The 23,833-nt window shown below is 44.9% G+C and overlaps 1 long non-coding RNA gene across 1 annotated transcript; it reads right to left on the reverse strand.

The window, feature by feature from the left end:
- Window positions 1–8,222: 8,222 nt before the first annotated feature.
- Window positions 8,223–9,709, reverse strand: LOC135368683 (uncharacterized). The gene is made up of 3 exons (XR_010414848.1): window positions 9,674–9,709; window positions 9,151–9,310; window positions 8,223–8,323 (listed from the first exon to the last, which is right to left on the reverse strand). It is a non-coding gene; the product is annotated as an uncharacterized LOC135368683 (long non-coding RNA).
- Window positions 9,710–23,833: the final 14,124 nt, after the last annotated feature.

Genomic DNA, 23,833 nt, shown 5'->3' on the forward strand with positions numbered 1-23,833 from the left:
TGAGGGCAGCAGCTGACGCACGAGTAGACGGTGAGCCCACTTCGGGTAGTGAGAGGAGCGCTGATGATGCGTTGCTACGTTTCTTTTTCTTTTTTCCTGCAGACGTAAAAGCCGCTGTGTAGTTTGATACGGTGGAAACAGTATTTGAGAAGTATGCGTCCCATGCCCTCCTAATCCCTATCCTAATGCCCTCAGGCACTGAGCGCATTAGGGAACATTTGGTGTACCCTGCTATTGCTAGTAAGATGGGATATTTGTGCTTGAGGGTCGATTCGGGAGAGTTTACGTTTACCTCTCTAAAGACAGTTGCACTCAAAGAACTGAGGTTATCGCCGAATGAGTATCGCAAGAGGTTTTTGAGTGTTAGCAAACAGGCTACGGAGACGTGGAAGCAGTTTTCTAGGCGTTTAATCAGTTATCATAGTTACTATTTTGAGTCTGGACATGTTAAGACTATGGAGAAGTTGACTCAGTTGCCGGTAGCGAACCTACTACTATCAGTAGGACTATTATCAGTAGGGATGCCTTAAAGTATATCTCTTTGAAAGAAGGAGATGAGTGGTTTGACGCCTTTAAAATCTCCGAACTGCTAGCGCAGTATGATGACGTGTGAGGGCGACGGAGTGCATCGGGAAACTGCGACAGGAGGGTAAGGGAAGAGAATACTGCTAATTCTCTGCCCCAAGGGTTAGATGATGCGGAGGTAGGTGGTTGTGATACTTGGATGCAGGAAGCTGCTAGGTGACTTTGGGGAAAAGATGATCCAGAGACGGATAAAGGCAAAACTACGACACGTTTGGAGGAGGTTAATATGCTCAGCGCCTCAACTTTTGAGATAAAGGCCACAGAAGGAGCGGATAGTGAGCCGGCTGAGGTTCCAGACTTACCCGCGGCGCAGAATATGGACCCCTTGTTGGCTAAGGCGCGCGACGATGCATTGAAGAACAAAGACGGAATGTACCTAGATAAGGGACTTCTGTATCACAAAGACAAAGTTTTGTGTAGGCCTGCTAGGCAACTTGTCCTACCGCAGTGCAGAGGCAACGGGGTACTGCAGCTAGCTCACGACTCACCATGGGGTGGTCACTTTGGCGCTCATAAGACAACAGCTCACATTAAGTACACTGGGTGTGGTTGGAGACACACGTTATGCAGCACTCGAATTGTCATGAATGTCAGCTTAGAGACGAGAGACGCAAGACTGACAGAATACTGATTACTGAGAACACTGATTACTCCCTTAACACGTCCGGAGAGGCAGTTTTAGTGTGTCAATGCGGATATCATAGGCCCTATTGAACCCCTTTCAGCTAGAGGACACAAGTATGCTGTATAAATTATATATTTACACACCAGATGGCGGCAGCTGCCAACCTTATTCGCCAGCTGTAAGCTTTCCCCTACCCAGAAAACGTGGGCGACGATCGAAAAAGAGGCTTACGCCATAATTTAGTCGCTCCGGCGTTTTGACACCTGGCTGTTTGGTGCGGTCATTTTTGTGATCTCTGATCACAACCCAGTTTCTTATCTGACAGTGAGTGTTCCCCACAATTCAAAGCTGATTCGCTGGGCGTTAGCCGTGCAGCGTTACAACGTGACGGTAAGGTATCGAAAAGGAAAGGTACATGCAAACGCAGACGCACTGTCGCGTCTTCGTAACCGAACTTGGGTATAATAGGGGTGGTGTGGACGTATTGTTGCGTTCATGCAGAGGTGTCGCGGTCCCCTAGGACAGATATGTGGTAGGGCTACTTCGATTTCGTTTCTGCTGGCCTTCGTGGGTTGGGTGTGCTTTGTGTTTGTGAGGTGCTGTACTGTTTTCTTCAGAGGGTTCACAGCTTTGAGGTTCAAGGCGAGAGAACCTGGAAAATCCTGTGCAACTGATAGGGCTGGTCTTCGTGTCACACGTTAGATGCCTCTGCCGGCATGCTAACGAACATGATGGGGCGAGGTGTAACGGTGGCCCAGAAGCCCAATCGCCATCAGATGAGACACTGCACGCGGGGAAGTGTGCTGGAACACTGGCATTCTGGAAGGACAACTCGTGCTTGGACGTCGAGCAGGTCGGACGGACCTTCACAGTACCTGGCAATAAAACGAAGTTGTGCAAGGCTCCCTCCCTGGCTTTCATAGTGACTAGTTTGTTCGCAGGCTCTATGACCCACACAGCTAACATAGCTATACTAATGGTTTCGCCTTAACGTTCTGTATTGTCAACAGTTTATCCATAAAGTCGGCAGGGCTAGTTCAGGAAACTGTCTAGTGTGTGCATCTGTGAGAAACACGGAACACATCGTTATGCACTGCACAAGATATGCATCCCAAAGAGCAACGTTGAAGTCCGCTCTAGCCCGCATGGACAATAGAACCTTCGATATAGTCAAGGTGCTGGGTGTATGGGAACCCAAGAAGACAGACGCCGCGTTATCAGCGCTTGTCAACTTCATAGTGAGCAGTGATTTGGAATCTGTATTTTAGGACCGCATTCTAGGCATGTGTCGTCGAGTTCCCCGTTCCTGTTAGTCACTTGCAAGTCAGTTCACTTCTAGGGGATGTAGTCTGACATGTACAGCCATGTGCACGAGGGGTGATGTCTTTCTATTTTTACCTTTTCACCTTCACAGTTTTCTTTCTCCTTTAATACATTTCATTTCCTTTGTGGGAGTAGCCGAATTCGTCAGGTGACGAGTTCAATATCTGAATCCCAGAAAGGTTCTGCAAATCCACGAATCTTACGAATCTCGGATCTTTCGAATAATTTCTTTAAAAACAGTTCAAAAAGCCAAGAAAAAAAAACTTCTGCCCGAGAGTGTTTTGAAGCACAATATGATAAATCTGTTTAATGGAAAAAAATAAGTTTCGTTTCGTTAGAAAATATACCAATATAGTTCCTAATTTATTTAACATGTCGTTCGTCCGCTACAAGAAATACTGTTGCGAACCGCCGGATGGCAGCCAGGGCGATCCCAACATTCTGGGGCAGGAACGTAGGCAGAGGCAAGGAGCACAACGAAACAGAAAGTGTATTTACAGAAGCATACAAGAATCAAGTCGGAGTCGGCAGTGGTTCCAGGAAAGCTGACTTCGTTGTCTTCCCTTTAGTCCCTCATGATTGGGCTCCCGGACTGTGAGGAAGATGGCTTCCCGAGATGTGGGAGGCAAGCGAAAATGACGAGTCGTAACAGCTCGTCGCCGCCTCGGGTTCATCACTGACGGGCTTCAGTCCAACAGTCCAGTCTAGAGGAGATGACTCGTACAAGCGGCAGTCTGGTTGGCCGATGACCCTTTTGTAGATTGGCGTCGAGGTCTCCCGCTACCGATTCAGATTCCAAAGTTCAGGTCAGCTCCCTCCAAAATGGTGTCGACACGTCGTTTCGTTTTTCCCACGTCGCCTGGCTGGCTCCATGCAGCTCCCGCAGTTTTCTGTCGTTACTCCGAGTCGCAATAGACATGGCCACGTGACGAATTCAGGGTTGGATGGCATAACTTCATCGACGAATACACACTAACATGGTAAAACAACAAGAAAACAATTCACTGTTTACAACCTCAGTCATCACCCTTGTCATCGCCCAGCCAAGGCAATTTGCTTCACACAACAACGCACTCTCATTAAATTTTGGGTTTTCCAAAATTTTGAAACAATTAGGACAAAGTTGTACGACAAAATTCGTATCACTTCCTTGACAGTCTTCCCTCGGTTCTATAATGTCATGGCTTCGTTTTCTGAATCCCTCTTAATTTTGGTCCTATAGTCAGGCCAGCGCAGAAAATCGCAAATCACGATCTGCTAGGCTGTCTGGGTTAAGGTGTGCTTTTCTCATGACCGTTTACTCAACACAACATGATCTACAAACCTACAGCCAGTTCAGCAATGAATTATATGCCACCTTTCTACCTCCTGCGTTCTCTGCCCCCCTTCCAACGCAGCTTTCAGTGATAGTCATTTTTCTCACGATGTCGTTCGCTTCACAAGCTGAATCTAAGTCAACCTCGAAACCATTCTTACGCATTAGATAGACCGTTCTATTCGATAACACATAGAAATTATTCAGGAAGCGCAGGCGATACAGCTGCGCTCGTCTTAAACTCCCCAAACGAGCCACTCAAACGCTCATTTTCCAAAGGCACGCTTATTTCTTCACCGACTCGTAACAAGCGAGTCGCAACAATACATAAATTCTCGAGTCTGAATTATTTAGTTAAAGTTTGTTGTTTAGTTTAAGTTAAAGCAACAATCAAAAGTGAAACCATATTACTTTTAAACTTGTAATGTAACAGTTCCTGCCTGAACTCTTTCACTCCAGAGCAATGTAAACAAAGAAACAAGAAAACACACGTCGGTCAATGAAGCTCTCAGCGGACTCCGAAGGCGCCAGTTTGAAAAAGAAACGAGGAAACATGGTCGGTGGATTCGAGAGATTCGATTGGCCGTTTTGGGCACTGGAATTCGGATTCCCGAATCTCGAATCCCCGCCTAGGATTCGTGGATTCGGTTGGTACATCCCTACCATTGAGAGTTCACCTTGGGGCCAGTGAGGCTTGAGACGAGGTAACGGCGATCCATGGAGACACGCCGGGTGTACTGACCCAACAGCACGCCAATATTGGTTCAATATTGGAAACATATGGTCTACCAGGATTGCCAATATTGGTCCAATATGGGCTGTCCATATTGGCAATCCCATTTTGCCCATATAGCGCCAATAGTTCCGTGATAACGCCAACGGGGAGCCCGCGTAATAATAAAGCATTGTCCAGTATAATATCCACCACTGATACTACTTCTCTCTTCTTTTTGCTTTTTCATTTCTGCAGAAGTTCTTATTGATCCACGTTGCACAGCGTTACAAAAACAACACTGCATCGCCCTACAAACGAAGACGCACTGCAGACGAATAACAGGTGCTAGCCCGCTGAAGGATCCAGGCAGTCGTGTTGCCAACTGTACGATGGGACAAGATGATACGGTGGAGGGAGGGGGGCTTGCCCGTATCATATTTCAAAAATGGTTCTTCCCTCGCCCTAAAACCAAAGAGCAGGATCAACTACTACAACGCAGGCACTCCCACGAAACTGCCGATCCCTCAGAAGCCTTCATTGGGATCGCAATAGTGTATGAACAAAAAATTTCCAACCTGCTCCTGGAGTACAAATGAGCGAAACATCTTCGTGGTGGTGACGGACATACGCCTCAGCAACTCACACTGCCTGCAGTAACCTGAAGGCACCTAGCTTACAGAAGAGACATCCATTCCTATCAACATTGTGTCTTTTACTTGACCTTCCGCAATTCCGTTGTCATTAGAGGAACCAGCGACATTTTAGCCCGAATGACACTTCCTACAGTCACTGTATAAGCTACGCGTACAGTATCGACACTGGGCTACGCCGGCGAACACGGCGGCCATTTTGTGGCGTACTTCTCCTGGCAGCGAACTGACTCCTGTTTCGGTTTCTCTCAGTTATGATACGGTCCCCGCTCTCTCCGGCGACCGTTGCCGTCAGGCTGTGTTCTCGCTCGCGTCAAGCGCCTTTAATGCTCGACGTATCATACACGTTGGCAGGACCGACACTGCGATGTGTGTTTGAAACTGATTGAATTTCAAGATAACCTCCAGCTTGAGTGAAAGCCTGTAGTTTATGACACTGCTGTTGCTTGCGAGGATTTCGGTAACTTCAACGGCAATTATACTGATAGTTCGCTTCGTTGTATCTTTCACCTCACGGAAAACCTTCTGGCAGAATGTCAAGCCATTCGCAACGAGGTAATAATTACAAACTATACACAGCCACACAATTCTCTGTCGTGATTGTAGAGCCGTGAATGTTTCTTTATCGTTTGTTTTTGGCCGCTTCCAGCATCAAGACGCTGCCAAACGCTGCTGTTCGCTCACTTATTTGAAATTTTAATGACTGTTCAGGAAATCTGTGTCAGACTCATATCCCAGTAAACCACAAACATTCACAAGATGTCCCACGGAGAAACGTGTTCGGATGCCGAGACGTCCTGAGGATGTCTAGAAACGTCCGAGTGACAAACTTAGTACAGATAAAGTATGTTCAATGTTACTGCCTGAACCAGTCTACAGGACATCCTGCCCGACCAAAGTGGGACACTTTCTGGACATACGGGGGACAATGCACTGCTGTTGTACGGCAGTCCTGTGGACACTTTTCAGGGCATTCCTGGGACCTTTTGAGGCTATTTGTTATTGGTACTGTATAGCCAGTACGATTTAGTATTGAAATGCATATACTGCTAATTATTGAATAAACAGAGCAAATGTAAAGCAAGATATTTATTGTAGGACTTTGAAAATGCAGAAACACATTTCAGTAGCAACGAAATAAAATATGCATGTTCGAAAAACTGATCAATCTTGATCGTATCACAAAACACACGCAATTTCAATACTTCGACAATATCACTTTTGACGTTACGACTAGAAACTGTATGAAACGTAAGGGACTCTGTGGTATTTTTAGAATACTCACGTTTTGCAATATTGTGCTTCAAAAATTATTCAAAAGTTAAAAAAAATACCTGTAAAACAACTGACTTCAAGAAACTTGGCATGACGACAATACACATGGAATGACAGTGACTTAACATGAATGAACAACAGTGGGTAGAACATGAATGAACAATATAACATGTGGCTATACAAAACAAACTGGAAATTCCAAAATATATGATGCAGTGTATGGTAACTTTACACAACTTATGGTTTCCCTGCTTGATGCTTCAACATGTAAAACAGCTGTGAAAATTGGCATGGGCAGTATACACATACACATACTGCTAAAAAACTTCAGTTGTACATCATGGCATCGGCACAGGAACTACATATATTGCCACACACAAAAAAAAAGTTAAGTTAAAAAGGTTAAAGCTAAGCAACGGGTGATATGCCACCTGTGGCACATTGCAACATCGTTTAAACACATGGTAACATATGTGCACTTCTGTAAGCACTGCTTGAAAGATTAAATAACCTAACAGCGCACAAGACAAGCCCGAAAGGAGAACGAGACGCACAATTCGCTGCACTCGCAACTTGACAAGTTTTAATTTCACATGACACATGTTTGTAAAGGTAATACAATTCCTTCTCCCCATGTCTTGCTTAGATAACAAAGCTAAGGAAGCCATGACACATGTTCAACCTCTTCCAGCAGCAACAAGATAGACTGCCTGCCGGACGACTCTTTCTATACAGTAGGCTTCTAAAATTCCTCTTCTTGCTTTGTGTAAAATGTGTAAATGAGAATACAATTTTACACAAAGCAAACACACAAACAAGAAGAGGAAGTTTAGAAGCCTACCCAAGCAGCACAATGTACCGAAAGTCGAGTGCAATAGGGGTGGACGGTATGTGTCTTATCAATTTTCAAGGGGTGGACGGTATTGTGTACTGTATACAAAGAGCCACAGATAACTGTATCAGCAGGCCGTCTATCTTGTCGCTGCCTGAAGAGGTCGAATATATGTCATCGCTTCCTTAGCTTTATCTGCAGCAAGAAGTGCGAAGAAGGAATTGAATTACCTTTATAAATATGTGCCATGTGAAAGTAAAACTTCTCAAGTTGTGAGTGCAGCGAATTGTGTCTCTCCGTTATCCTTTCGTCCATCCTTTCGTCCTGCAGATGAGTGACGATGCAGACTGCGCACAAGATGAAATACACAAGGTCTTGCTGCAGGCACGTGATCGCATGCCTATTTAGTCCGTTTCACTGCAAAACAGAAGACAAATTCAATTTATGTAAAGTGCGATGAGGTCAAGAATGCGCAAAAGCAAAAAAAAAAAAAAAAAAGAAAACAAGAAAGGAAACAAAGAAAAAGAAAACAACAAGAGCACATCAAAGAACAAAATCTCCATGTACAAGGTAAAAATCTGGACAGCTTAGCTAAGATATGCTAAAGGTAAAACCTCAGTGACAGCAACAGCAAAAAAATGGCTAAACAGCAAGTGGCTTGAATATGCATTCCAGAAAAATCCGAGACAGGGTGACGACGAAACAGACGGTCTCAAACGCAGCACAGCCGCGTTTTAGACTGTCTCTGTTCATCTGTTGTCATTGTCTCCCTATCATAGGTATTTCTGCAACGCATAGAAACGATGACACAAACACAGCACTGCGCCGCAACAACTGTTGTAAACATGCAAGTTGTACCTCTCGCTGAGGGGGTCACTTGGCTGTGTTGATGAGTCTTTTCCTTTTTCACTTCTTTCCTTAGTATGCCGCAGCCAACTTGCAATTGCACTCTTGACATCATGTTTGGTTGCTCCCTGGATCCTACGATTACCCGTTGTAGTTGCTGCAACAAAAAATATGCAATATTTAAGACAGAAGAAGCTGAAGAAGCATTAAGATCATTACACTACCTAAATGTATGCCATGCTTTACACATAAAGGTGATGCATAATGTAAAACCCCCGAGACTGAGGGAACACAGAGGGACAGACACAACACGAAGTCTCACGAGACTTCGTGTTGTGTCTGTCTCTTCGTGTTCCCTAGTCTCGGGGTTTTACATTATGCATCATCTTCACCAGCTCGGTTGCTTCCTATCCATTTTTTCATTGACATAAAGGTGTTCAAGCTAGCATGCACCTTTTGGATATAGTTCAGGGTCTTTTGGCCTACTCGCCTAAGCTGCTTTTTTTTTTCTCCCACAGCCTGCTCATTAATGTATGTTTGGTTTGTTAAATTTGACTTGTTTATTTGCACTGGAAAACTGAATGTTACAGCAAGCTGAGAAAGACCATTAATGTAGGTTATGTAGGCAGATTTTCAGTTAAAACAAAGCATGCAGCACAAAAATGTACCATGTGACAAGATGTGCGTGCCTAGAGCGCGCTTCAGGTATACAGTTCTCCATCGTACACTGAAGAAAGTGAGCTTGCTTATTTATAGTGTATTCTGTGGGATGAGCAGATGCAGCCAGCTACGGACACAGGAGGATGGATGGCCACTGATGTTACACTGATGTTAGGCAGATACCTACGCAACAACTTTGTCAGCCGAGGCTGGAACACCAAGCACACAGTGTGCATGCGTACCTGTATAAGATCTGTTGGATTTCGACAACATTTTTCACCAAACATATAGCTGCTACCCTTCACGTTTTGCATATATACTCACAGTATATGACACCCAGAAGATTCAACTTCGAGAAACTGCTCTTCTTGCCACGGCCTTCCCAATTGTACTTTTGCGCCACTTCGTCCGTCATCAGGTAGCTCAGGATGCTGCGAACTGTAGAGTTAACATCTTTTCCGCCAAGTTCTGAAAGTTCGCCAACCTATTAGAAGCACAACAATCTTCAAAATGGGTGCTCTAAAGCATGTGGATAGCAAAAAATATACATATTTTCTCCTCTTTTTTGAGATACCCTCGCGATAAAAAAAAGCCTCGGGATGAGGGGTTATAATAATGATTCGAGCAGGAGGTAGTACGTCCTAGGCTGCCAAGAACGATCTCTTGTTGAACTACCTCTATGTCCCACCTACTGCGACACATAGGAAGGCTTAAGATTATGGGCCATGCATTGCCACAGCAGAATAAATTAGGCAAAAGCAAATCAATGTATGAGCAATACTACTGGGCAGTAACAGGTAAAGTTATGAGAGAAATCATAAGCTACATGAAACAGCAGTTTACATACAAGGTTACAGCGTTGGGTTGCTGTGAGAGATTCGGCAAACCTTTCCAGCTGCTCCTGTGATTGGAATGGGGACGGTACAAGTGGAGGTGCTGATGGCTGCCTTGAACTAGGGCCACTGATTTTGGCAGCTACTGTCTCCAAGATGTCACTCTGCTCTTGTTGTCTGATCCTCAGGACGTGTAGCAGTCTCAGTACTTGATGCTGAAAATAATCTAATGGTAGCTGACAGTTACTATATCGCAACAGTGGACGTAATGAAATTTCCAAATTTAATCCAAACGTAATCCAATTTTTTGTGCTAGAAAAGAGGGCAAGTGCACATGACACACAACAAAGCGATTTCCCATCAGTTGAGAGCTAACCATATGAACATGCTCGCTGAAGTGCAGGAAATGTACGTTCATGTCCTTAAACAAAACAAAAAAAAAGGGCCAGGATAATTTCAGCTGGAAAACATTCACTTTACAAAAAGACACCAAATAACACTCACCACTTGAGCAAGAAACTGACGGGGTGGAGGGACGTGATGCTTCCCGTGATGTCGTAGAACTATGTTCTTCTACAGAAAAAAGTTGGTCACTTTATTAGTACTACACACAGTACCCAGTAGCCCAAGCGCTATATGCAATACATCACGAACACAAACAAGGGTAAGGAAGTGGCATGCCTTGTGGCACTGTTGTCGTGGCGAACATGCCTTGCGAGATTGTATGCGCAGCTAATGTGGGTTCTGGAGCTGTACAGCTTGGAAACGAGGTCAGCGTTCCTTGAGATGGCAGTAAAGTAGCACTAGTACCCGAGTCTGGACCTACCAGGAAATGAAAGGTTCAAAACGTTTCAGTGTCATTATATTTAGTGATGATATATATGTAGGAGGTACGCATACATACAAATTTACTGCTCAGTGAAGGAGTTTAATACATACCAAACAAAAACCTGAGAAGTGCACAGCAACGCATACTACATGCAGAGAAGTGAGCAATTTCATAATTTTCCAATGAAAACGATGAGGTGCTTTGCACGGCAAATGCACATCTTGTGCACTAGGAGTGACTAGGTCAATACATGATTTGTCGCACCTACCAATCATAAAGATGTTACATACAAAAATTGCATCAGGAGTGAAGAACTGGTAAGCCGATACACTAGAATAGCATAATGCAATACCTAAAGTGTAACTTAAAGGGACTATGAAATTTCCCGAACCCCCATACTTTTTTTCGATGGAAACTGTTCTTCCCGCAGAGAAACTAATATGCCACAAATTTTTCCGGACGAAATCGCTCCACTCTGCGAGGAGCGCGCGCTGGAAATGTCTCTTCCGCGTTCCTCCTCTCCCGCGCATATTTACCTACCGATGGTGTAACCACGGTCCCTTGATAGCTATCAAGGGACCGTGGTGTAACTGTACGGACCGCTCTTCGGTTCCCCGTTACGTCACCGGTGTTGCACAATGGCAAGTAATGCCGCGAGCTCGCGCTGTGGCTGCCGCCACTGCCGAAATCTGCCGATCGCGCGAAAGCTGCTGTCATGGAGATTTCCACTCCCGATGAACGCATACGCGGGATCCTACGGCGCATGCTCCTGGCGGGATTCCTCGGCTCGGCAACACGTCACGATGACGTGCTGCTGAGCCGGCCGTGGTCGCGTCAAGTTACCCGTTGTGTCTCCGCTCGGCAGCTCGTCACGGCGCGGCGCCAGCTGTCCTCCCTTCGCCGCTCCGTTTAAATTCGCTCCCGAGAAATCCGCTCGCGCGACGAAAATAAAATTTCGGTTCTAGACTCAGAAAAATGTCTTCTTTCGAACGAAACGAAGAAAAAAATATTTTCTTAGTCCCTTTAATACAAATAATACATACTGGGAGGCACACGTGTGGTGGAGGAACCTGACATCTGCAGCAGTATTTCAGATGGCGACGCACACACTGAAAGGGCAGTCCAGTGTTATTGTACTTTCAAGTGCGAACTGCAGGCATTAAGACTTGTTGAAATGTAATAATTGGTAATGCACGGTATACATTGTGAATGCTGCACAAAGAAGTTATCTGGAACTGCTGGCACTTCAAAAATAACAGGGTTGCGGATCACGTCATGATTGTCTTTTGCTGTGTAGGCAGCCCTCTTTGCTGGGAGTGCTGAATGTAGCAACAATTACCACCATGGCTGCTTCATTGCATCTGATTGCCTTACCTTTCTGATAACCAGTCTGAAGGTCCGAGATTGCGATGCTGTGTCCGATTCTGAACTGCACTGTGCTCTAGGAAGCGCTGCCCACGCTTCCTTATAAGAGGCTGCAGGATGCAAGCAACGATTCAAAAAGGACAATCATCAGACGTACTACATAGTTCAACAGCTTAAACCAGTGTTTTCTTAACCTGCGTTCCACGTCCACTAACCCTGCTGAGAGGTTCCTTGAACATGATGTCAAACACTGTACGTTTGACCAATGTAGCAAGAGTGACTGAGCAGTGTACCTAAGTTTGTGCGACAACTTGCAAGCAATGACGAATATCCTAGATATTGCTACCATCTAGAGTGCCGTTACTGCATAATGGGAGTACCAATAACCAAGACAGAAAGTATGCAGCATGTTGTAGCTTGTTGCAGCTTGTTGCATGCAACGTGTGCATTGCCTGACCACCAGTTGCTGCACAATAGGTTCCACCATGGTGGCTGGCGCGATGGCAGGTTCCCTCATGCAACAAAGGCTGAGAATCACCAGCTTTAACTCTACTATCCTACATTACTTCTAACCATTCGTTCTCTAGCACAGCATCTATAGCTGTAATATCAATTGCCTTGAAACATTAATCCCTTTCAAGGTGGTTGACATGCCAGAACTTTCTGCCTGTTGATAATGCTGACATCCAACTGTGACCATAATACACTACAACACAACAAACTGTGTAGCGGATAAATGCACTCACTTGCCATGCACACTTACCGCACCTTTACAGTTTTGCTTAAAGGCTTCTTGAAAGCACTCTGTGCGAACTCTTTGAAATACACAGAGCTGACAACACGCAGATCATACGTAGAGGTGTATGAATGCAGACTTACTGAAAATGCCCTTCATGATGACTGTTGTCATCTTCCAGTCTTCAAGTGGGGATTGTCCTTTTTTTATCATAGTCCTCAAATTCTTTGGTGGGCGGTCATGCCATGGGCACTTGTCACCATTTACCCATGATGATGGCACCACCTCAACAGTGTCATCACTGGTGAAACGAACGACAGCAAACTGCATCTAAAAAGTAACCACACTTTTTTGTTTGTTTCTGTTTTTCAACAAAACGTCGTCTCTGGCACTTGGATGCACAACACCACATAAAAAGAACATGCAACGATGACAGCACTAAAAGTCTGCCTGCAGTAACGGTAACACAACATGGTTATCGCAGTGCTGGAGTCTCATGAGCTTCTTCAAACCCTTCAGGGGCCAAGATTTGAGTCCAGAAAACCTTGACACAACATGCACTGCAATACGTGATGAGGCAAAGGCTGATCATAAAAATCTTGTTTGCAAAGGTACTCCCTGCCTATGATGCAGGGTTTACCAGTAGCACGAAGGAAGGCAAAATTGCAGATCTCCACAACATGTCCATCAACTTCGCAGCAGTTGTTGCCTTCAATTGTTGAAAAAGTAAGGCGCCCCAACTTTGCTCGTTTGTACTGCGGTCCGCGACAGGCAGGGATCAGGGGACCATGAGAGTGCTCCTGGTGCAACGCTAAACTTGTTTTGTCAGTGGATCTGGGGGGCACTGCAGCACCTTTTGCTTCACATAGCCGGTTACGAAGTTGTTCAAGGGGCAAATCTTTTTTCCTGAGGCTGCGTTTCAAGATTTGCATGAAGTTCTCATATGGAAACGCACTAAATGCGTCTACGGTTCCATGTTCTTTAACATCATCCGGCAAATGAATCAGGCAATGCACGTTGTAGGATACATATGTTGTTCCCCGTACAGCAAAATGAATCCGTGTACAAAGTACTGCAGGAGATTAGCAGCATAATCCGCATGTGCAGCGCAGAGGCTCTCAGTTGAAAGTATCCGCAGTGCACAGTGGAGCGTTACAAAGTTTTGGTAAATGTCTTGGTGAATATAAGGCTTCAGAACCACTGGTCCTGTGTATAGGAGTAACTGTCGGAACTCTGAGGCCTTCCACCTGTCTATTTTATCGAGTCCCCTAGGTTTAAGGAGTCCCCTTGGTATCTGTCCCCTCTGAGCAGTGAGAGCATGTGATATGGCCATACGATTAGATGGGCTCAGCAGTGGGCCAGAAAGCCACAGCTTAACGACCTTCTTGACAACACCCAGGCACACCAGATGCATATAGTCAAGCGGTGCAACCTTCACACAGTCAACGGGAAGCCGCGTGAAAGCCGAAGTACCCCTGTGGTAGTCAATATCCACTTGGTTGCGAAAAGTGTCATCCGTTCGCGAAGCGGCACCCATTTCAAGAAAAGCTGTTCTGTTGTTTGTATGTTGCCCTTCCACTGTACATTTCGGGCAACCAGAAAGTGCATTGTGACCAGCTGTTTCAAAAACAAAAGCACGTGCTGGGGCATCACAAATGATATTCTGAAGGGTGACGCCTACCTTTTGTCTTCTTACAGAAATACCCTCTTGAATTAGTGTCTCCAATTCTGAGACTACCCGTTCAAGGAAATCACTTGCAGACTGAGGTTTTGCATTACCTGCGTACACTCCAACAATAAAAGGAATTTCTTGCACACCCCTTGCCATACACTGAATGGGCCATAGCTGCATTTTTGAGCTTTTGCTGATGGGAAGGCCATCAATGTTCAGTGAAAGAGGTACTGTTTCTGGTATGACATCCATATGTTGCAACATCATCGAGAGACTTGAATTCAAACCAATGTGAAGGTACCTGCCCGGCGGCATGGTGATTATCTCGGTAGCTGCTCTTTTACGAGGAGTCTCCATCACTGACCGAGCATCACTTGGGAGGTCTTTATGGCACGGATGAGTCTTCAATATTTTTAACAGCGAGTTGAGAGCTGCATGTGGTACGTTGTGTTGCAGTGCCCACATTTTTAATGAAGCACGCATATCCACCACTTCGCTTTCTTCCAAAGGAGCAGAATGCTCGCTGCCACTCTGTGCAGTTAAGTTGGAAATGCTTAAAAGCAGGTCGGCGTCCGTAATGTCGCACAGCGGCAGAGCAAGGGAGCAGGCCTCGTCAGTAGAACTGTTACCACTACTGTTGCTATCACCACTCGCGCACAGCTCCACAGATGATGTATGCGCCTCAAAATGAGTTGACGAGCTCGTGGGGCACGGTTCACTGCGATGCGCTTCACCTACTCCAGAAAATGTCGCCTCCATAACTGAACCAGCGTGAGCGGCGTCAGCGCGCCGTAGAGCTTCCGCATAGGACGCTCTGCAGCGTCTTTGTTTTGATTTCTGCATCTTCACACAGAGTTGAGCTCACCAGACACTAATTTCGATTATCAGTTGTGCCGAACACACATGCGAAATACGAACGCGACACACTCGACGCCGCGTCTAGCTCATGCCGTTGCCAAAAAGCCTCGTCGCTTCGCGCTTTGCCTTCTCTCTCGCTATACCGCATGTCTTAGCACAGAACATAGCTCACCTGATATTCAGTGTGAGGGGTACCTACTTTCTTCTGAAATATCACAGAATGTACGTAAAGGACGCACAGCAACGAGATGATATGCGAAAGTGCCGCCGGCGAGGAGTGAAGTACAACGTTGCCAGCATTGCTCGTTGCTCTCCGTAGTCCGGGGGCCAGTTTTCTTGTGACACGCGGATGTCAGTACGGCGTACTTGTTGTCCGACGACTGTCCACAATCGTATAATTTAAGGACGCTAAACGTCCCCTAACGGTGTCCTACGGGCATGCGGAGGACATCGACTGAGGCTGTTTGTTTCAGGACAATAACGGGATGTCCGTGGGATACGGCTGGTTGATTGGGATGTATATCCTGTCACAGTTAATTAGCAATGCCCTAAATCTAAATTCCTTAATCTGCTTTCTTTCGAAGGGTTCATGTACTCGCACTTTGAAAGCTATATAGCCCTCGTGCCGGGAAACAAGTCAAAGGACGACACAACACACAAGCAGGCTTTATCGCTTTTAAAGTATGCTACACCAAACAGCCCAAGTTTTAACAATTTTCAATGTACTGGCTTGATGCTTGTTTTTACTTGTTTTATGTTACTACTTGTGCTGAGCTCTATGCTGTACCAAAGCCCTCCTATGAGAAAATTTCCTAGATATGTACTGCAATGCCGAAGAAGGTGGTTTCACCGTATTTTACAGTACTCTACATTCTTTTGTGTTGTGTTTTTTTCAATTTGTGCAGTGTGTGTCAGACTTCATTAGACAGTGTGAACTGATCTTTCGAAAATTTAAACTGCATATGTCTTAGTGCGTCCGTTAGGGCTTCTACGTAACGCAGCGCTACATCCGTGGCAGGCAAGTGGGGTGGCCCTGAAAAGGGCCTTTTTCTTGTTCTACTCTTTTATCATGTCTTCGGAGCGTAGCGTGGGCTTCTTCCATCCATTGAGGTGTTGGGTGTAGAGGTGGTCATTCCTCATTTTACATGTTCTGCAAGAACTCTCATTCCCACACTCTTGCTGCAACATTCTGGTGCTATTGCACTTGACACACTGTTTATCTTCCTGAAAGCTATCCGCGTTCTTAACGTCAGGAACTTCTCAACAAGTTTCTTCCCAATGCTGTGACATGAGGGGAATTTGTGCACGTGTGCAGACTGCAGCACTGCATGTAAGTGCTGACACTGATATGTTAAAAATGCTACATTCCTGCTGTGGGATTATGCTGTCCACATGTTGGACCAAATTCAACCACTTTTTATGGACGGCACAGTGGGTTCTGTTCATTACATCCACGGTATGACTTATACTGGGGCAGGGCATCATTTTTGTCAACTAAACCTTCCTCTAGGAATGTCTTACATGTGCCGCACAGCTTGTACAAAGAAGCGACAGCCTTGGAAACGTAACCAGCCACATAGCATAATGACTGTGCTTCCACGTCGTCCATCTGAGATAGTTCTTCAGACACAGTTTCACTCACTTCGAGTTCTGCACTTGCTTCATCGCTCATGATGTGGTCGTTGGCTTTAGGGACACCCTTTCGAAGTTCTAGAAATTCTAGCAGATTTTCTAGATCGCTGATTTGGTAACTACCCTTTCGGCTTGGACGGAAGTATTGTGACAACATGATTAGCCTGAGTGTAAGCTTGAATTCCAAGGGTCGAGGTACTGAGTTTTTAGCCCGCACACATGAAAACAAGTATTCCAACACATCCTGACCAAGTCTTCCGGGCATCACGAACTTGAAGTTTTGTTTTTTTAGGATAAATTATTGCAGCTGAACAACACTCACTGATGACACCATCACTCCAGCCTGGACAGGTTTGAAACATGGACTCTGGTTTTCTTTCTTTATAGTCACCATGCACATCAAGTTCGCAAATCTGGTCAGAAAGGTCACAGCGTCCTTATGCTTATTCTCTTACAAGTCGCTCATTGCAGTCGATATGGATCTTCATGTCATCAGGGAGAACCACTTGTCGACTTGTTCCAAATACCATGCCGTGGTCAGTACTACCTCGTCAAGCTGGTCAAGGTGCACCAAAACTCTAACTGCGGCAGCCACAGCATGGTTGAGAACACCTACAGCAGAGGCGACATTCATTTTTTCATAGCGGCTGGGGTCTAGGTATCTCATCTTCAGGTGGGGTGCGAGCTTGAGATCACGGTCAGTATCTATCTGTGCTACTCTTCTAATGAAGCGTACTGACACCTGAAAGTTCAAAAGGAAGCTTGAGTACAGTTATCGAGTAAAAATGAGTGTATCCGAACCACAACGCATAGCTTCACTGCGGCTCACCTCAACACTTGGAAGATTATCAGCTTTTACCACGTCTGATGGACGATGAATTGTTTGTCCTCTTGCAAGATGGCCCCGAATATTCTTTAGAATGTGCGGGGGGTTAGGGAGAAAATACAGCCAACAATGAGAACATGAATCATTTGCTAGTATTATCATCATGCCAACAATGCAACTCACATGCCGGAAAACCATTGCTGGCAGGAAAGAAACCTGAGAAAATCTTCGTGGCATGATTTGCAAGTGGTGCTGTTGCCCCTCCTATTATAGCTTTTTTGTTGGGTCAAAATCCAGTCCTGGTGTCAGTTGCATCTCACCAACAAGCACAGCACAATGCCGTTCTTCGGGACGCATCTGCTCCAACTTGACTTTAAGTGCTGGTAGCAGTTCCTCAAGAACACCTGTAAGAAGGTAGCCACGTATAATGAGAACATTATCATACAAAAAGCGTACACATATAAACAAAAGAAAAATGCGTGTGTACCGAAGCGTATTTCAATTTCACGCAAGAAAATATAGGATACGCTTTGACAGTTTTACCCAGCCCGAACTTTACATTCTCTATCTTCCTTTGCAAGGTTCTTTCCGATGGCACTGGTACAAGTTCTTCTTTTACGGACTCGTATCCTCCACGGCCACATGCAAGTCCTGTCTTTAACGCTTTAAGTACAGTTGCGTCGTCCCATCTGTGCATAAGGAACATCAAAGAGAACTATAGATGTTGCAACCACCGTTTTCAAAGGTAATTGCAATATTTGCTCCGTCTTGGGGTGTTGTGAACAGACAACTTCTACTCCACCTGTTCGCACGTGAATCACCATTTTCCATACTCCGAAGCTGATCCGGTGCTAAGCATGTCCTAGGGTCCTCTGGAACAATGCAGCGTTAACATCGACCCGATGAAAACAGAGAGCGATGCTCACTCTCACGTGCTTCCAGCTTCTGCTCTAAATCGCGTGCTCTCTTCTGAGCAACCTTCAGTCGTCGCTTCAAGTGAATGATGAGCAGCTCATGCTGACAAGGGAGTGGGGAGTGGGGGGAGGGGGATATATTTATTAGACGAAAGGAAAAAGAAACGCGGGAAAGGTCAGCCAAACGGGACGTTGGCTTGCTATTCCACAAAGAACGAAAATAAATGAAAGAAGAATAAGATAAATAAGTAGTAGTACTAGGGAGATACGCAGAACCAAAGATACTGGTGACCATCGGGACCCCACCGCTCCAGATAGGAAGATATTTGGAGCAAGATCGTTCGCGCCAAGGAGGAGCGCGCAAAAAGACCGCCCCGTGCGTTTCGCGGCCGCGCGACGCGTAGAGAGGGGTTTCCTTCTCGCGTTTGAACATGCATCAACATGCAAAATACATCTTATTCCCTTTCCACATCTTTTATTAGATCCCTGAGCGGGGAGTTTCAATCGTCATTTACCAACGATCAACTCACCTATCAACTTTCTACACAAAATGGGAGCTGCATGGAAGCTTTTCACTCGATGTTTTGGAAAGGAATATGATGAGCGGGAGACGGCGGACGAGAAAAAAATGGCGACTTAAACAAGAAATATATGAAGCAAAAGCAGAAGCTGTGAGGAGGTTCCTCGCACACGAGCGTCTTATAGAAATGAAGCGTCGTTCCGCAAAAAGTCAAGACGATCAAATCGATGGGTATTGGTGAGATGTACAATAAATCTATTTCTCACAACATCACTTATTCATTGTCTCGTTTACTTTCGCATCGTGATGTCTGACGCAGGTCGGTTTGCTTTTATCCACCCTGCAAGGGTTATTATTTGCGGTCCTTCCATGTCGGGTAAAACCTATCTCGTTCGTAACATTCTAAGAAATCTTACAGTATTCACTGTAGTCCCAGAGCAAATATTTTACGTTAGCAAACATGATGCGGCATGGCAAAATGAATTCACAAATGATGTTACATTCCAGAAAGAGCTACCAAAGACATGGGATGAGAGCGTGCCTACTTCAATTATAGTCGACGATCTCATGACTGAGAAGAATGTGATGCAAGAAATGGTTCATCTCTATACGAGAGCATCACATCATAAGAACGCATCCATTATTTTTCTTTGTCAGTACTTTTTTCACAACGACGTCAACTATAGAACGTTATCTCACAATAGCACATATATAATATTATTTAATATATAATATAATTTAATATTAATATAATAATTTAATTAATATAATAATTTAATAATTTAAGGTCACGCACGCAGCTGGAACTTTTAGGAATCTTCGGCAAAGCTCAATTACCATACTTTATCAGTGCATTTGAGCAGGCAACAGAGAAACCACTCGGTTATCTAGTGATTGACCTGCACCCTCTGACGCAGTCTCAATTTCGACTGCGAACAGGCATTACTGGAAACGTTCGGCAGTTTGTTTTCTTGCAAAAATGAAAAGTCTACGTCATCATTTAACTTTTCTAAAAGTCCTTGCAACATGTACTCCTAAAGAGCGCGATGAGATTTTAAAGGAGGTGCCACCTCATAGCATAGAAGCTCTTTCTGAAGTCTGTAAGAATATATTGAACGGTAATATTAAGCTACCGCCCAGATTGTTCAAAGAGCTGGAAAAGTATAAACACACCATTCGATACATTGCATATAAAATGCTGCACAAATCACCAAAAAGACTAAGATCCTTCCTCTGTCGTCAGAGGGGTGGATTAGTGCCACTAATCCCCTTATTACTCACGGGATTAACCAGTGTGCTTGGTGGTGTCGCAGGTCGTGCTCTAGCAAAGACGGTAGGTGTCTAAAAAATGGCTACAAAGGTTGAGGTATTGACTCCTATCGAATCAATTCTGGAATCTAACGAAAGCGATGATATTAAAGTAAAACGAATGTTAACTGCTATGTACTACAATTTAAAAAATCATCAGAAACCATCTAATGAAACAGAGCCAGCACCCACAGTACAAGAAGAAAAAAACGATGAGTCACTTCCAATGGGACGCTCATTTGATTACAATTCGCTTCCTACTAATGTCAACATTATAAAAGTAAGACATGTAGTCTCAGTGCTACCTAGGAGCTTGACTTCGAATGATAAGGGAGAAATCATTCATAACAACCAAACAATCGCTGGTTCTAATATAAAAGAATTGGTGTTGCATCTGTCCGGACACAAGAAAGGGAACCCTGCTTGGTACCGAAAAGTGGCAAAGTTCTTGTAGCCACACAAAATACGTCAGAAGAGGAAAGCAAGGAAACGTATACTCTGGGAAACGTATAAATCCCCCAAAGAACAAAGTTGCTTTCATCATCATCATCAGATGAATATATCACAGAAGAAGAATGAATTATAGGGATCCAAACTCTGGTTTGGGGGGGGAGTTGCCCGATACTGCAGAGGTCGAAACATCTCTAAGAAACAGGCAATCGAAGAACTACAGCGAGATGACGTCTACACACTTTACAAAGAAGGAAGACGTAGATTTAAGAGAAGAAAGACCATCTCACAGCAAATCGACGATCTTCATCAAGCAGACCTGATTTCATTCCTGCAGTACAAGAAACAAAATAAAGGATTTTCCTTCATACTCATTGTGATAGACTGTTATCAAGACGACTCATGGCTACGCCTATTAAGACCAAGCGTGGTGAAGATCTGAAGAAAGGATTGATGAAGTTGTATAGGAGCCATAAATCCTCTCCACATCTTTTGCAGGTAGATAGAGGGAGAGAGTTCTACAACAAACACGTGAAAGCATGGTGTAAACGTCACTCAATACACATCCCAGGCGAAAATTTGAGCTGGGAAGCCAACTGGTACCAGTTTGTTCCCAGTTCGCACCAACTGGTGGTCAACTGGAACCAACTGGTACCAAACTGGTGGCAACTGGAAAGTAAACTGGTACCAGTTCAAGCTGGGCTGGTGGCAACTGGGCACTTTGTGGTACCAGTTCAAGCTGGACTGGTTGCAACTGGGAAGTGAACAGGTACCAGTTCAAGCTGGGCTGGCGGTAACTGGAAAGTGAACTGGTACCAGTTCAAGCTGGGCTGGTGGCAAGTGGGCAATGTGTGCAACCAGTTCAAGCTGGGATCGTGGCAACTGGAAAGTGGACTGGTACCAGTTCAAGCTGGACTGGCAGCATCTGGAAGTGAGGTGGTGCCAGTTCGAACTGGACCCGTTTACATATTTGGGAGGAAGTTTCGGTTTCAGTGCCAGGACAGGTTAATATGAAGATTGCAAGACGAAGTTATAAAAACGATCAGAAAGTAACTTTATTAGTAGAAATAATTATATTTCAATTTTTGGTAAAGTTCGTTAGTGTTAACGAAAGTTATTTTGGAACTCTTATATTTGTATTTTGTGCGTTCCTGCTCCCGCGTTGAATGATGCGTTTACTGTGCAACGGTCGCTTGCTTAGCAGCGTGCTTGTGCAGCGATTCTTGCCCGTTATGTTCTTAGCGTGATGTGTGACATAGGCGTTGGTTTTATAATCTAAATGATTTGTCTGCAAGTTACGACAGTGCGACAGTACAATGAGCGCCAACGGCCGGCGGGTGGGTGTTATAGGATTGCAGCTTGACTACAACTGTGGAAACCGCTTTATATCGTGAGTACTATATACTTAAGTGCTTTTCCGTTGTGCACCATTTAGAAATATTACTTCCATTAGAACCTCTTCTCTTTGTTCCGCGTCACATTCGTGGCACCTGCAAATGCATGGCGTTTTACGAGTAACATCCGGTTTATGTTAACGCTACCAGCAACTTTTTTCATTCATGTTTTTGTTCTGCTTTTTTTTTTCGTTCATTCTCGTGTTTTAGATCCTTCACACCACGGATGTTGTCGAACTAGCGTAGTGCGCCAGAGTAGTACTCATTGCCCCCGAAAGTTGGCGAATCTCTTAGTTGAAAGGTCCAACTACTGCACAACGAAAATGTTGAGAGATTCGCGTACTTTCCGGGGCCACGACCGCTCAGATTGAGTGACTGTCCAGGCACACACTACAATTACATGTTGTAATTGAATGCATATTCACTTGTGCCCTTTCAACTTTCCAGAAACCTTAAGCTGCTGGGGCTCAAAGAAAAATATCGATCATTATGTGCTATTAAGAACATCTCAAATACTTTGTTGAATGATTCAAGATGTCCACAAGGCAGTCAAGCAAGGGACCAATCAACCATGAAGTATTATCTATTCCATGTAACTCTGTAGTTCATCTACTGCTATAATTTAATTACATTATAGTTACGCTACATGTACATTGAAATATGTGTAATGTTTGACTACAAATAAAATACAATTTTGCATTGCAGTTCTTTGGATCTGCCGTTGCTGGGAGCAGCAATCCTACAAAGGGGCACCGGTTACATACAAGCTAACCTCTGTCCGAACAGGCCGCTCTAAGTGAAGGCACTTCAACCGGTCCCAGCTCAACAATGAGGTTTGCAACCAGTTCCAGTCGAGACTGCGACTGGTTAGAAACCAGTTGGGCCAACTGGTACCAGTTGAGACTGGGACCGGCCAGAAACCAGTTGGGCCAACTGGTACCAGTTGATCGAACTGGTCCCTGTTCGATAACACAGCTCACCCAGTCCCAGTTGAACTGGTCCAGTTGCAACTGGGACTGGGCGAACTGTGTTATCGAACAGGGACCAGTTCGATCAACTGGTACCAATTGGCCCAACTGGTTTCTGGCCGGTCCCAGTCTCAACTGGCACTAGTTGGCACAACTGGTTTCTAACCGGTCCCAGTCTCAAGTGGGACCGGTTGCAACTGGGACTGGGTGAACTGTGTTATCGAACAGGGACCAGTTGTCCCAACTGGTACCAGTTGATCTGGGACCGGCTGAACTGGTCCCTGTTCGATAACACAGTTCAACTGGTACCAGTTCAAAAAATTTTCGCCTGGGATGTATAGCTCTTTTTCCCTTTTCAAGGCCGCAGTCGTCGAGCGCGCTATCAGAAGTATTAAAGCTAGACTTTATCGTTATTTCACCAGTAAAGGTCATCACAAGTACATTGCTGTTCTCCCAAAGATCATCGCCGACTACAATTCATCATATCATTCGACTATCAAGATGGCCCCGAACGACGTCGATAAAAATAACGAGATTGAACTATTCAATAGACTTCACAGTAAAAATGACAACAAACCAAAAAAGATTCCATTGAATATTGGTGATCAGGTGCGTGTACTCACAAGTAGATAAATTTTTGACAAGGGGTACATTGGTCACTGGTCCTTAGTTGTCTACACGATCACACGATACAAGAACTCG

Source organism: Ornithodoros turicata, chromosome 1, assembly GCF_037126465.1.
Source record: "Ornithodoros turicata isolate Travis chromosome 1, ASM3712646v1, whole genome shotgun sequence".
NCBI lineage: Eukaryota > Metazoa > Arthropoda > Arachnida > Ixodida > Argasidae > Ornithodoros > Ornithodoros turicata.